This window comes from Chiloscyllium plagiosum, chromosome 16 (assembly GCF_004010195.1).
Source record: "Chiloscyllium plagiosum isolate BGI_BamShark_2017 chromosome 16, ASM401019v2, whole genome shotgun sequence".
Classification (NCBI taxonomy): domain Eukaryota; kingdom Metazoa; phylum Chordata; class Chondrichthyes; order Orectolobiformes; family Hemiscylliidae; genus Chiloscyllium; species Chiloscyllium plagiosum.
The window spans coordinates 60,298,513-60,310,390 of NC_057725.1; the positions used below are offsets into that span (position 1 = coordinate 60,298,513).

The following is an 11,878-nucleotide window of genomic DNA, read 5'->3' on the forward strand; positions in this document are numbered from 1 at the left end:
TGGAAGAGATGCGGTGGAGGGCATCGTCGATCACATCTGGGGGGAAATTGCGGTCCTTGAAGAAGGAGGCCATCTGGGTTGTACGGATTTGGAATTGGTCCTCCTGGGAGCAGATGCGGCAGAGACGAAGGAATTGGGAATATGGGATGGTGTTTTTACAGGGGGCAGGGTGGGAGGAGGTGTAGTCTAGACTAGGAACCCTCCAACCACAAAGGATGAACTCAGATTTCTCCAGTTTTCTCATTTCCCCTCCCCCCACCTTGTCTCAGTCAAATCCATCGAACTCAGCACAGCCTTCCTAACCTGCAAACTTCTTCCTGACCTCTCCGCCCCCACCCCACTCCGGCCTATCACCCTCATCTTGACCTCCTTCCACCTATCGCATTTCCAACGCCCCTCCCCCAAGTCCCTCCTCCCTACCTTTTATCAGCCTGCTGGACACACTTTCCTCATTCCTGAAGAAGGGCTTATGCCCGAAACGTCGATTCTCCTGTTCCTTGGATGCTGCCGGATCTGCTGGCTTTTCCAGCAATACATTTTCAGCTCTGATCTCCAGCATCTGCAGTCCTCACTTTCTCCTCGAAGAGCAGTAATGAATTCAGCTGAAGGCCAAATACAGTAGTCTGTTGTCATTTACTATGCAGTCACGACTAGTGAGTCAAGCAAGATAGCAAAAAGGCATTGATATTTTTGAGACTGTAAACAAAATACTAGATACTGGAAATCTGAAAACTCCAAGTACTATTGAGTGTGTCCAGCGTTGTCTCTTTACGTTTGTAGAATATCCTGATGGGGACAATGGAAGAAGGGGAATGAAGCACAGAATAAAAAGAAAGGTGATCAGGATCCATCTCATGAAGCATAAAAATATGCAATTAAAAATAATCAGCCTTGAAATTCTTTTAAGTTATACAGAACATCGATTTAAGCTTCCAAAACAGAGTTGAAATTTGTGCCTAGCTCTCAATAGGCACTTTGAGAATTGCTGTCCAGCTGGGAACTGGATCATTTGCTCCCCTTTGCCTCCCGGGAAATGTAGTCCCCTCCGGGCGCAAGACATACTGGGAGTTGTAGGCCAGAGGCGCCACATCAGACGACTCGCAGATTGACAGCTGCACATTCAACACAGCGGGGTGGGATGAAATGAAATATTCATTCCGTTACCATGAAAAGAATGGGCGTCACTGTGTTTTATTTATCCGACTCTACTTATTAATGCACGGTGTACTTCCAACCGATGATCGCAGATGCAGTGGATAGTGATGGCGAATGTGTGTGTTAGGGCTGAGGGGCGATGCTTACTAAGCGTGGCGGAGGTAAACAGAGGCTGCGAGGCCGTAGGCCGCTGGCGACGTCGACGCCGCGTTTGTTGTTGCCATCGCTGGGGGGGTGGGGAGAGATCGACGATCGAGGACGGCTTCCTCCCAACCCCCCCCCCCCTCCCCCCCGCAACCGGCAGGGGAGCCAGGACGCTGCTCTGTTGGACTCCGAGGGATCGGAGAAGTCTGCTGGAATGTGAGGGGTGAGTGGCCGCTGGGGCTTGGGCTTGGGCTTGAGTCCCGGGGGGGGTGGGAGGAGGGACCATCTACCAATACCGTCTTCACCTTCTGAAAATGTGCTTGTTTTCTTATGTGTGTGTATGATTTTATGGCACCGTGCAGCTTTCGCGTCTATTTCCACTTTGTGCGGCTAAAATGTAAGTTGTTGTTGTTGACTGATTTTGGGCACTGGCACGAAACCGCCGGCCGAATGGCCTCCTCTCCTTGCTGTGGTGTTGAGAAGCAAACTGCAATTTTAGCGTGAATGTTTCGGATCGGGCGGCCCTTCCTCGGAACCGATTTCTCTCCACAGAAGCTGCCTGACCTGCTGAGCTTTTCCAGCAATTTTCGCTTCTGCTTCTGGTTTACAGCATCCGCACTTCTTTCGGTTTCTATTCGGTGCAATTTCAGCACCGAGGGTAGTGAAGGACTGCGATGTTCAAAAGTTTTCCAGGAAAGTAAACGCGCCATTGATTTCTTAACCACGACTGGAAACTGCACTCTGCAGTGTCCTTAGGTACATACAGTGGAGTTTGTTGATGCCAACGTACAGCTTTCCAGTGAATTTCAGGCTGGTTTGTGAGGCTGCTTTTAATTTGTATTTTCTGATACTACCGAACGCCAATTGCAGACTGTGACCCAAAAGTCGCAAGTTACTTAGGAGCAGGAATAGGCAATTCAGTTAGGTCGTGGCTGACCATTATTCCAAAGTCACTTTTCTGCGCTAATTCCATTTCCATTTCTGTCTAGAAGTTAACCGATTTCTGTCTTGAACATACTCAATGATTAAGTTAGCCCTCTGGCAAAGCTCCCCTACTTGTTTTCCTACTGTGCAGACTTCCAATGTCCGTATGCGGCAACAGTTTATGGAAACAAATGCATCAACATGCTTTTTGGTGTTTGCAGGTTCCCCCACACACCCCCTAAAAAAGCAGCTGCACATCTTGGAAAGAATGTTCTCCTCTGGGATAATGAATTCCAACGATTCCCCACCCTCTGGATGAAAATGATTTCTCCTCAGTCTTGAATGATCTGCGCTTAGTCTGGAATTGTGACACTTGGTTCTAGATTCACCAACCAGGGGAAATTCCTATCAACAATCACCCTGAAATGCACTGTAAGAATTTTGTAAGTTTCAGTGGGATAACCGTTCATTCTTTGAAACTCTAGAGAATACAGGCCCAGTCTCTTCAATCTCTCCTCACGATAAAATTCGGCTATCGCAGGGGTTTATTGGTGAACCTTCATTGCACTCACTCTATAGCAAGTATATCCTGCCTTAGTTATAAGGTGTTTATTTTCTTCTGTACTCAACTCCCCTTGTGATGACCATTTGCCTGCCTTATTGTTGTACCTGCATGCTAGTATTTGGTGTCTCATGAATAAGGACACCATGGTCCCTTTGACAATAACATTTCCCATCCTCTTACTTTAAAATCTTTGTATTTTTTTCTACCTCCATGTTTATCTACATTATATTCCATCTGCCATATTCTTATCTATTCATTTAACCTGCTCAAATCCACTTGAAGCCTCCATGCAACATCCTTTCAATTTACATTCTAATCTAGTTTTGTGACTTCAACCATTTTGGAAATGTGACAAGGTATCCCCACATCCAAATCATGAAACAAATTGTTCACAAGTTGTGACCTTATTATATTTGCATTACTCCACAGCATGCCATCCTGAGACTGAGTTGTCTACTTTCTGCCTGTTCATCAATTTTAAATTGTACCAATGTATTAACCCCAATCCCTCTCAGTTTAATTTTTTTTTTACTAATGTTCCATTGAAGATCTATCAAGTCTTTCAAAAGTCCGAACACAGCACATCCACTGGTTCTTCTTTATCTATGCTACAAGGAAAATTCTCAAAAAACTCCAAGTTTGTCAACTTGATTTTCCTTTCATTAAATCCTTGTTAACTCTACCTGAGTTTTTAAAATGTCCAGTTATTACGTCCTTTACAATAGCTTTTAATGCCTCCCTAATACTGATGTCAAACTAACAGATCTACAGTTGTCCTTTCTCCCTCTCCCTTTTAAATGATGAGTTAACATTTGCTACCTTTCAGTCTGCAGGAATGCTTTCAGTATCCATGTCATTTTGGAATGATAAACATAAATGCATGCCTCTCTGTAGTCATCATCTTGACACTCCAGAATGTAACTCATATGGTCTAATGGATTTATCAGTCTCCAAGGTCTGTGTGTGGCAGCAGTATATGGAAGCGAATGCATCAGCATGCCATTTGGTGAGTGCAGAATTTCCCAACAGCTGCACAGCTTAAAGGGACTGTTGCCTTCTGGTTAGTGAATTCCAATGATTTCCCACCCTCTGAATGAAAATAATTGTTGGCAGACATTTTAGATATTTTTAAGATAAATTACTGATAAGCAAGTAGTCAAAAGGTTATCGGAGGTGGATGAGAATGTGGAGAAATCAAAACAGCCATGATCTTACTCAATGGTAGCAGAGGCTCCTAATTCTCATGTTCATATTTAGTTTCATCAGTATTTTTCAATTCATCACTGTAAACTTTTCTTTCACCTGTAATGGGCCCACATTTGTCCTGGCTAATTTGTCTTTTTCTGTACCCAAACAAGTTTCACTATTGTCTTTGTATTTCTTTCTCGATTAGTTTCCTGGTAACATACAAATGGAAGCTACTGTAAAATGAAAGTCTTATACAATCCAAAAAGTAACCTTATGAGTCACAACTTGGATGTGGAGTACCACAGAGATCAATTAAGTTTATTCCTGCTGAGTTTATTGCTTATACTTGCCTGTTGGATCATCTTGATTTGGATAATCAGACAAACGAATGCTGACAAACAATATTTCAGGAGAAAGTGAGGACTGCAGATGCTGGAGATCAGAGCTGAAAAATGTGTTGCTGGAAAAGCGCAGCAGATCAGGCAGCATCAAAGGAGCAGGAGAATCAACGTTTTAGGCATAAGCCCTTCTTCAGGAATAAGGAGGGTGTGCCAAGCAGGCTAAGATAAAAGGTAGGGAGGAGGGGCGTTGGGAATGCAATAGGTGAAAGAAGGTTAAGGTGACGGTGATAGGCCGGAGAGGGGGTGGGGGCGGAGAGGTCGGGAAGAAGATTGCAGGTCATGAAGGCGGTGCTGAGTCCGAGGGTTGGGACTGAGATAAGGTGGGGGGAGGGGAAATGAGAAAGCTGGAGAAATCTGCCTAATTAAGTATTACTTATTAGACAAAACGTTAAATCTGTAAGTTAGAACTACACTACTTAACTTATCATTAAATGGTTGAGTTCATATATCATTTCAAGTTTTTTTTAATTCAAGGTCCTTTTCAGTAACTGATATATCATTCAGTTGAAAGAACTGATTGAAAGAACTACACAATTTGTCCTACTTCCTTGCTGTTTCACAAAAGCTGTGCTAATTTTAATTGCAAGTATTTAATTCCTATTTTGAAAATTGCAATTGAACTTGTTTTCAGGATATGCATTCCAGAATATAACTCACTAATTTTCTTTGTGTGGTGAAATGTTGGAAAGAAATGGGAGTTCTGCACAGAAAGGTGAAATCTTTCACTGAGAGGAAGAATAATAAACAATAATGGGTGTGCAAAAGACAAAGATAATATAATATTGTTGAAGGGAATGCAGGAATTTAAAAAAGGACAGTGTTATTAGTGAATTGTATGAAGATCTAAATAAAGGTAGTCCTTGATTTATAGAGGCAAACAATTGGCAAAACCTTTTTTTAATTCATTCATGGAATGTGGGTGTTGCCAGCTAGTCAGCATTTATTGCCTTCCCTAGTTACCCTTGAAAAGTGGCGGTGAGCTGTGTTTTTGAACCAGTGCAGTCCACCTTCTGTGGGTTGATCCACAATGCCTTGAGGGAAATCCAGGATTTTGACCCCAGTGACAGTGAAGGGACGGTGATATCTTTCCGACTCAGGATGGTGAATGGCTTGAAGGGGAACTTGCGGGTGGCGGTGTTCCCATTTATCTGCTGACCTTGTCCTTCTCAATGGAAGTGATCATGGGTTTGGAAGGTTCTGTCTGAGGATATTTAGGGAACTTCTGCAGTACATCTTGTAGATAGTAGCAACAGGGTGTACTGGGCATAGGTGGTGGAGGGAGTGGATGTTTATAGATATGGTATCAGTCATGTGGGCTACTTAGTCCTGAATGGTGTCAAGCTACTTGAATATTGTTGGAGCTGCACCCATCCAGGCAAATAGGGAGTGTTCATCACACTCCTGAACTTGTGCCTTGTAGATGATGGCCAGGCTTTGGGGAGTCAGGAGGTGAGTAATTTTCCTAGCCTCTGATCTACTCTTGTCGCCATTATGTTTAATGTGATTTTGTCGAGTTGAGTTTCTAATCAATGGTAACCCCCAGGCTGTTGATAGTGGGGGATTCAGTGATGGTAACATTATTAAATGTCAAGGGATGGTGATTAGATTGTCTCTTATTGGTGATTGTCATTGCCTGGCATTTGTGTGAACAAATGTTACTTGCTACTTGTCAACCCAAGCCTGGATATTGTCTAGATCTTGTTGCATTTGAACTATGGACTACTTCAGTATCTGAGGTGCTGAATATTGTGCAATCATCAGCAAACCTCATGATAGTAGAGATAAAGAATCCTTTGAAATTTAAAAGCTTGAAGCATAGACGAAGTAACAACCGTCATGGTAAAAGTCCTTTGAGAATTGGAAGTGATAACAAAAATTTGGGATCCAACTTTACCAAAGGAATCCTTGGCACAACATCGTGGGCCAAAGGGCCTGTTCTGTGCCGTACATTTCTATGTTCTATGATACAGTTGAAGTGATTTGAGACATTCATTATTCACTGTTATCTAAGAAATAATAGTTTAGAACTACATGTTATGGTTTTGAAAATTGTAATAGAAATAATTACACATTTGAAAGCGGATTTGGTGAAAGCAAGTCTGAATCTATCGTAACATGAGAGAAAATATTTAAGCTAAGAACAATCTTCAAAGACGTGTACAAGTAAACAAGAACATATGCTTTAGAGACTATGAAGAAGTGTTACATTGGTAAAAATAATTGAAGTTAAAAGGCACAAACAGAAATTACTGGAGAAGCTTAGCAAATCTAGCAGCACCTGTGAAGAGAAATCAGAGTTAATATATCGGGTCCAGTGACCCTTCCTCAGAACCGCAGTTTTTGTTTCCCATTTACAGCATCCACAGTTCTTTCAGTTTTTATTACATTTAAAGACATGTTTCTGAAATATGACCTTAACAAAAACAATGTACTATTTATCCAGAGCCTGTAAAATGGAACCAAATAATGGAAATCAAGAGAGAAAAGAGACAATCATCTATATTTCAAGTGGAGAAGAATACGGCAAGGCTGCATACTGCTTTCAGAATTATTCAATCTGTCAGCAAAATAGCTTTTCAGAGAATGCAGTATATCTCAGGGGAAAAACATTGTCCACAAGAACATAACAAATGCCTACCTGATATGCTGGCAACACAACGCTGCTGCAGAATCAGAAGGGGTCTGACATAATAGCAAAGATCAAGTAAAATCTCAAAGTTTCAAATCTGAATTGAGTATGAATGCTGAAAAGATAAAACAATAGTCTTTGGAAGAAAGATTTGAAATAAAACTGAAAGCTTTAAAATAAAATAAAACTTGAAGAAGATAATGAAGCTTGAAGAAGAATCACAACTGATGATGACTAATTAGATACTGAAGTTAGAAAGAAAAGGCAACCCAAAGAAATTTTGTGAAGGTATAAGATGTATTAACAGCAAGAAAACTCAATCTTGCAATGAAGGGAGTAAAACCTCAAAACAAAAACTACATTCTATCCACTTCCCTGTGTGCCTCAGAAGTCTGGAAAATAAGTGAAGGTCTGTAGAAGAAAATAGAGGCCTTTGAAATGTGTATGTTCGGACATATGCTACAAATTCTATACGTATATCACGAGATAATTGACAAAGTACTTAATGTTGCATGAGCAGAAAGAGAATTCCTGAAAAATGACATCCAGAGGAAAATGTCAGTATTTCAGTCATTTCATCAAGGCTGAAAAGCTACAGTAATCTCTGCTGGTGTGGAGGGCAGTAGAAAGAGGCATTGTTGGATGATGGATGTTATAATGGAGCTACAGTAGCTGTATGAGAATGTTGCAAGATAAGTAGGCATGACAGCAGATCTCCAGGCAAGAATAGCTACAATCCAAGGTGTTGACAACATACTCAAGAATAACTTTGGAAAGGAAAAAGTATATATGCGTGGCAAGAAAACAATTGTAGGATTGCAAGAAGATATTGTGGGAGTGACCTTATTATTTAAAAGAACTTGAGCAGGGACAATGTGCTATAAATCAATGGCATTGCTCATTAAAACAACTAATGGAATCAAAAGTAGAAATATTAAAATCCATTAGATGGGGAGGAATTGAAATATGTTTAGGATTTATTTATAAAGGTAATTTGTTTGAGTTTGAAGTCTAATTTAGCAAATGCATTAGTGTACACTTCCTCTTGTCCTGTTTTTTTTCTCTCTCTTCATTCATGAGATATGAATGTAACTGACAGAAGCATTTATCACCAGTCCTTGATAGCCTGAAGCTGAGTGTGTTGTTAGGCCAGTTCAGAGGGCAGTTCAGAGGGCAGTTAAGAATGAAGCACGTTGTTTTAAGTCTGGAGGCCAAACCAGGAAAGGATGGCCGAATTCCTTCCTTAAAAGTTACTGGTGAGTCAGATGGGTTTTTAAAACAATTGACTGGTTGTATGGTTGCCAAAACCACCACCTCTGGCCCAAAAAGAAGAGATGACTTGCAACATTTTGGGCAAAGCGTCACAATAACTCCCCACACAGTGTAGGTATAAAAAGCCTTGGTTTGTTAATTGTCCGTTGCAAAGTAAAATGTTAGAGGCAGCAGGTACTTCATTGCTGACTCTTCTCATGCCTCAACATATTTAGTTCTCCAGTGACATTGAATTCAAATACTTTTCTTATCACATAATGTCATTGAAACAGTTGAAAGAGTAAGAAAATTGCGGTAGTTGTTAGAGCTTTGGATTAAATAGATGTGACTTCAAAAGCAGCTTTCAAAGTGAGACTTGAGTCTTTCAAGGTCAGCAGAATACTTCTAATCAGAATTTTTAAGTTATAATTTTGATGTTAGACAGATGAAACTAACATTTACAGTACTGTTTTAATTTTCTTTCATGGGATTTCAAGGTTGTTGGAAATGTCAGCATTTGTTGGCCATCCCTAATTGCGCCTTGAATTGAGTGACTTAATTGCCCCCGAACAAAGTCTGTTTAAAAGCATTACTGTGGCTGTGGAGTCATATGTAGGACAGAGTGAACACTGATGTCAGATGTGTTCCTAAGGGACATTAGAGAACCAGATGTATTTTAACAGCAATAGATTAAAGCTCATGGTAGCCATGACTGAGATTTATTTGAACATCATAACATTTGGAATTACAAACAATACAATGTGGATTCAGAAATAATAATAACAAAGAAAGGAATGAAACAGGTCGACCACCTGACATCAGCCTAGACATTGGAAGTGACAATGACAAACACTGCCCAGTCATTCCTCCTCTTCAACATCTGTGGGCTCGTGCCAAAATTGGAGAGGTGTCTCACAGACAGTCAAGCAACACCCTGAGATTGTCATAGACAAAGGACTATACTTTTACACACCAAGTCCCAGACACATTCATCACAATCCCTGGATATTTTCTGTCCACCGAGCAGAGCAAATTCTCTGGAGGTGGGACACTGGAAGGAGTTGCCCTGGAAATCCTCAACCTGATTCTGGTTCCATGAAATCAGGCCAAACATAGGCAAGTAAAACTTCTACTGTATACAGTTTTCGAGCAGTCGATATATCAAAACATTACTTGAAGAAAGCACTGAGAGTGACGATAGCACAGAATGTACTCTGTGTGAGGGGCCTTCAAGGCCAATATCAGCAGTGTCACATTAGTACTACCACTGACTGAACTGATCTGGCCAACTCCGAGGATATAGCTGCGAGACTGTATTTGTGGTAAATGGTGAAGAAACTAACAGGACGGAGAATCGTACTTGATCATTAGCGGGTTTTGAGAAGATTTGCAGCTCAGGTTGAGGTTCTGGATGCAGATTTGCTCACTGAGCTGGAAGGCTCATTTTCAGACATTTCGACGAGGTCACATCATCAGTGAGCGTCCGGATGAAGCACTGGTGGTATGGCCTGCTTTCCATTTATGTATTTAGGTTTCCTTGGGTTGGTGACATCATTTCCTGTAGTGATGTCATTTCCTGTTCTTTTTCTCAGGGGATGATAAATGGGATCCAAGTCAATGTGTTTGATTGATAGAGTTCCAGTTGGAATGCCACGCTTCTAGGAATTCTCATGTGTGTCTTTGTTTGGCTTGACCTAGGATGGATGTGTTGTCCCAGTCGGAGTAGTGTCCTTCTTTGTCTGTATGTAAGGATAGTAGTGAGAGAGGGTCATGTTGTTTTTGTGGCCAGTTGATGTTCATATATCCTGGTGGCTAGTTTTTTGCCTGTCCTCAATGTTGTTACAGTTCTTGTAATTTATAAATGACATTAGTTTTGCTTGTTGCCTGTATAGGATTTTCAAGTTCATTCGCTGCTGTTTTAGTTGCTGGTGGATTTGTGGGCTGCCATGATGCCAAGAGGTCTGAGTAGTCTGGCAGTCATTTTTGAGATGTCTTTGATGTAGGGGAGAGTGGCTAGGGTTTCTGGACCTTTTTTTATAATCTGCTTGTTTGGGTTTGTTGCTGACAAATCGGTGGACTGTGTTCGTTGTGTACCCATTCTTTTTCAGTCTGCCCTTCGTAGTTCCTCCTGTGTTACAGTGTGTGGTGGCTCGTTGAAATAATATTCTCATGCATCTTCGTTTGTGGATGTTGGGATCATTGCTTCTGTGGTTCAGTATTTGGTCCATATATGTTGTTTTCCTGTAGACTGTCCCCATTGGTTGTTTGCTCGACTACATCATCTAAGAATGGTAGTTTGTTGTTGTTTTTCCTCCTCTTTAATTAATTTTATGCCAGTAAGGGTATTATTGATGGTCTTGAAGGTTTCCTCTCATTTAGTTTGTTCAGTGATGACAAAGATGTCATTGACACAATGGATCCAAAATTTGGGTTGGATGGTTGGCAGATCTGTTTGTTTGAGTTTGTTTTTGCATACAGATGAGGAAGGACACCACTTCAACAAGGACAAGCCAAACTGAGACACACGCGAGAATTCCTAGAAGCATGGCATCCCAACTCTATCAGCAAATGCATTGACCTGGATCCCATTTACCACCCCCTGAGAAAAAGAACGGGAAATGATGTCTCCACAGGAAATGATGTCACCTTCACCAATCCAAGGAAACCTAAACACAGATAGGAAGTGGGCCATACCACCAGTGCTTCATCCGGAGGTTCACTGATGATGTTATCTGATATGGTGACAAAATGTCTGAAAATGAACCTTCCACTTCAGCGTGCAAACCTACATCCAGTACTTGACCCTGTCTTCACCAATCTCCATGTTGCTGATGCAACTGGAGAAATATTGGTGACAGCGACCACCATAGAATTCTTGTGGAGGCAAGGTTCGGTCTTCACATTGAGTATATTTTGAACCACCTTTTGTGGTGAAACCAACATAAATGAGACAGAATTTGATCAGATTGTGTAAGTCAACTGAACATCCATGAGGCTGAATCTGCATTGATGGGAAAAGAGCCCATTTTCTATGAATCACTGCAGGCTATCGGGAGCAACAGAATTGTATTGAATCACAATGTATAACCTCATGACCCTTCATATCCCTTCTCTGCCATTAATATCAACCTTGGTTCAGTGGAGAGTGCAGGAAGACCTGCCAAGATCAGCACCAGACTTGCCTAAAAATGAGGTGGCAACCTGTTGAGCATATCACACAGGAGTACTTATCAGTGGAAGTAAAAACAATGACTGCAGATGCTGGAAACCAGACTCTGGATTAGTGGTGCTGGAAAAGCACAGCAGTTCAGGCAGCATCCGAGGAGCAGGAAAACCAACTTTTCGGGCAAAAGCCCTTTATCAGGAATACAGGCAGAGTGCCTGAAGTGTGAAGAAATAAATGAGAGGAGGGTGAGGGTGGGGAGAAAGTAGCATAGCCTACAATAGGTGCGTGGGGGTGGGGATGAAGGCAATAGGTCAGGGAGGAGGATGGGGGAAAGTAGCAAATAGTACAATGGGTGGATGGGGGTGGGATGAAGGTGATAGGTAAGAGAGGAGGGTGGAGTGGATAGGTGGAAAAGAAGATAGGCAGGTAGGACAAGTCATGGGGACAGTGCTGAT

General features: G+C 41.6%; 1 protein-coding gene across 1 annotated transcript in view; it reads left to right on the top strand.

Moving 5' to 3' along the window:
• Nucleotides 1–1,178: 1,178 nt before the first annotated feature.
• Nucleotides 1,179–11,878, top strand: part of atg13 (ATG13 autophagy related 13 homolog (S. cerevisiae)) — a 78,864-nt gene continuing 68,164 nt past the window's right edge. Inside the window, exon 1 of the mRNA XM_043706211.1 lies at nucleotides 1,179–1,522. The gene's annotated coding sequence lies outside the window, so the exon portion shown is untranslated. The remainder of the gene's footprint in view (nucleotides 1,523–11,878) is intronic.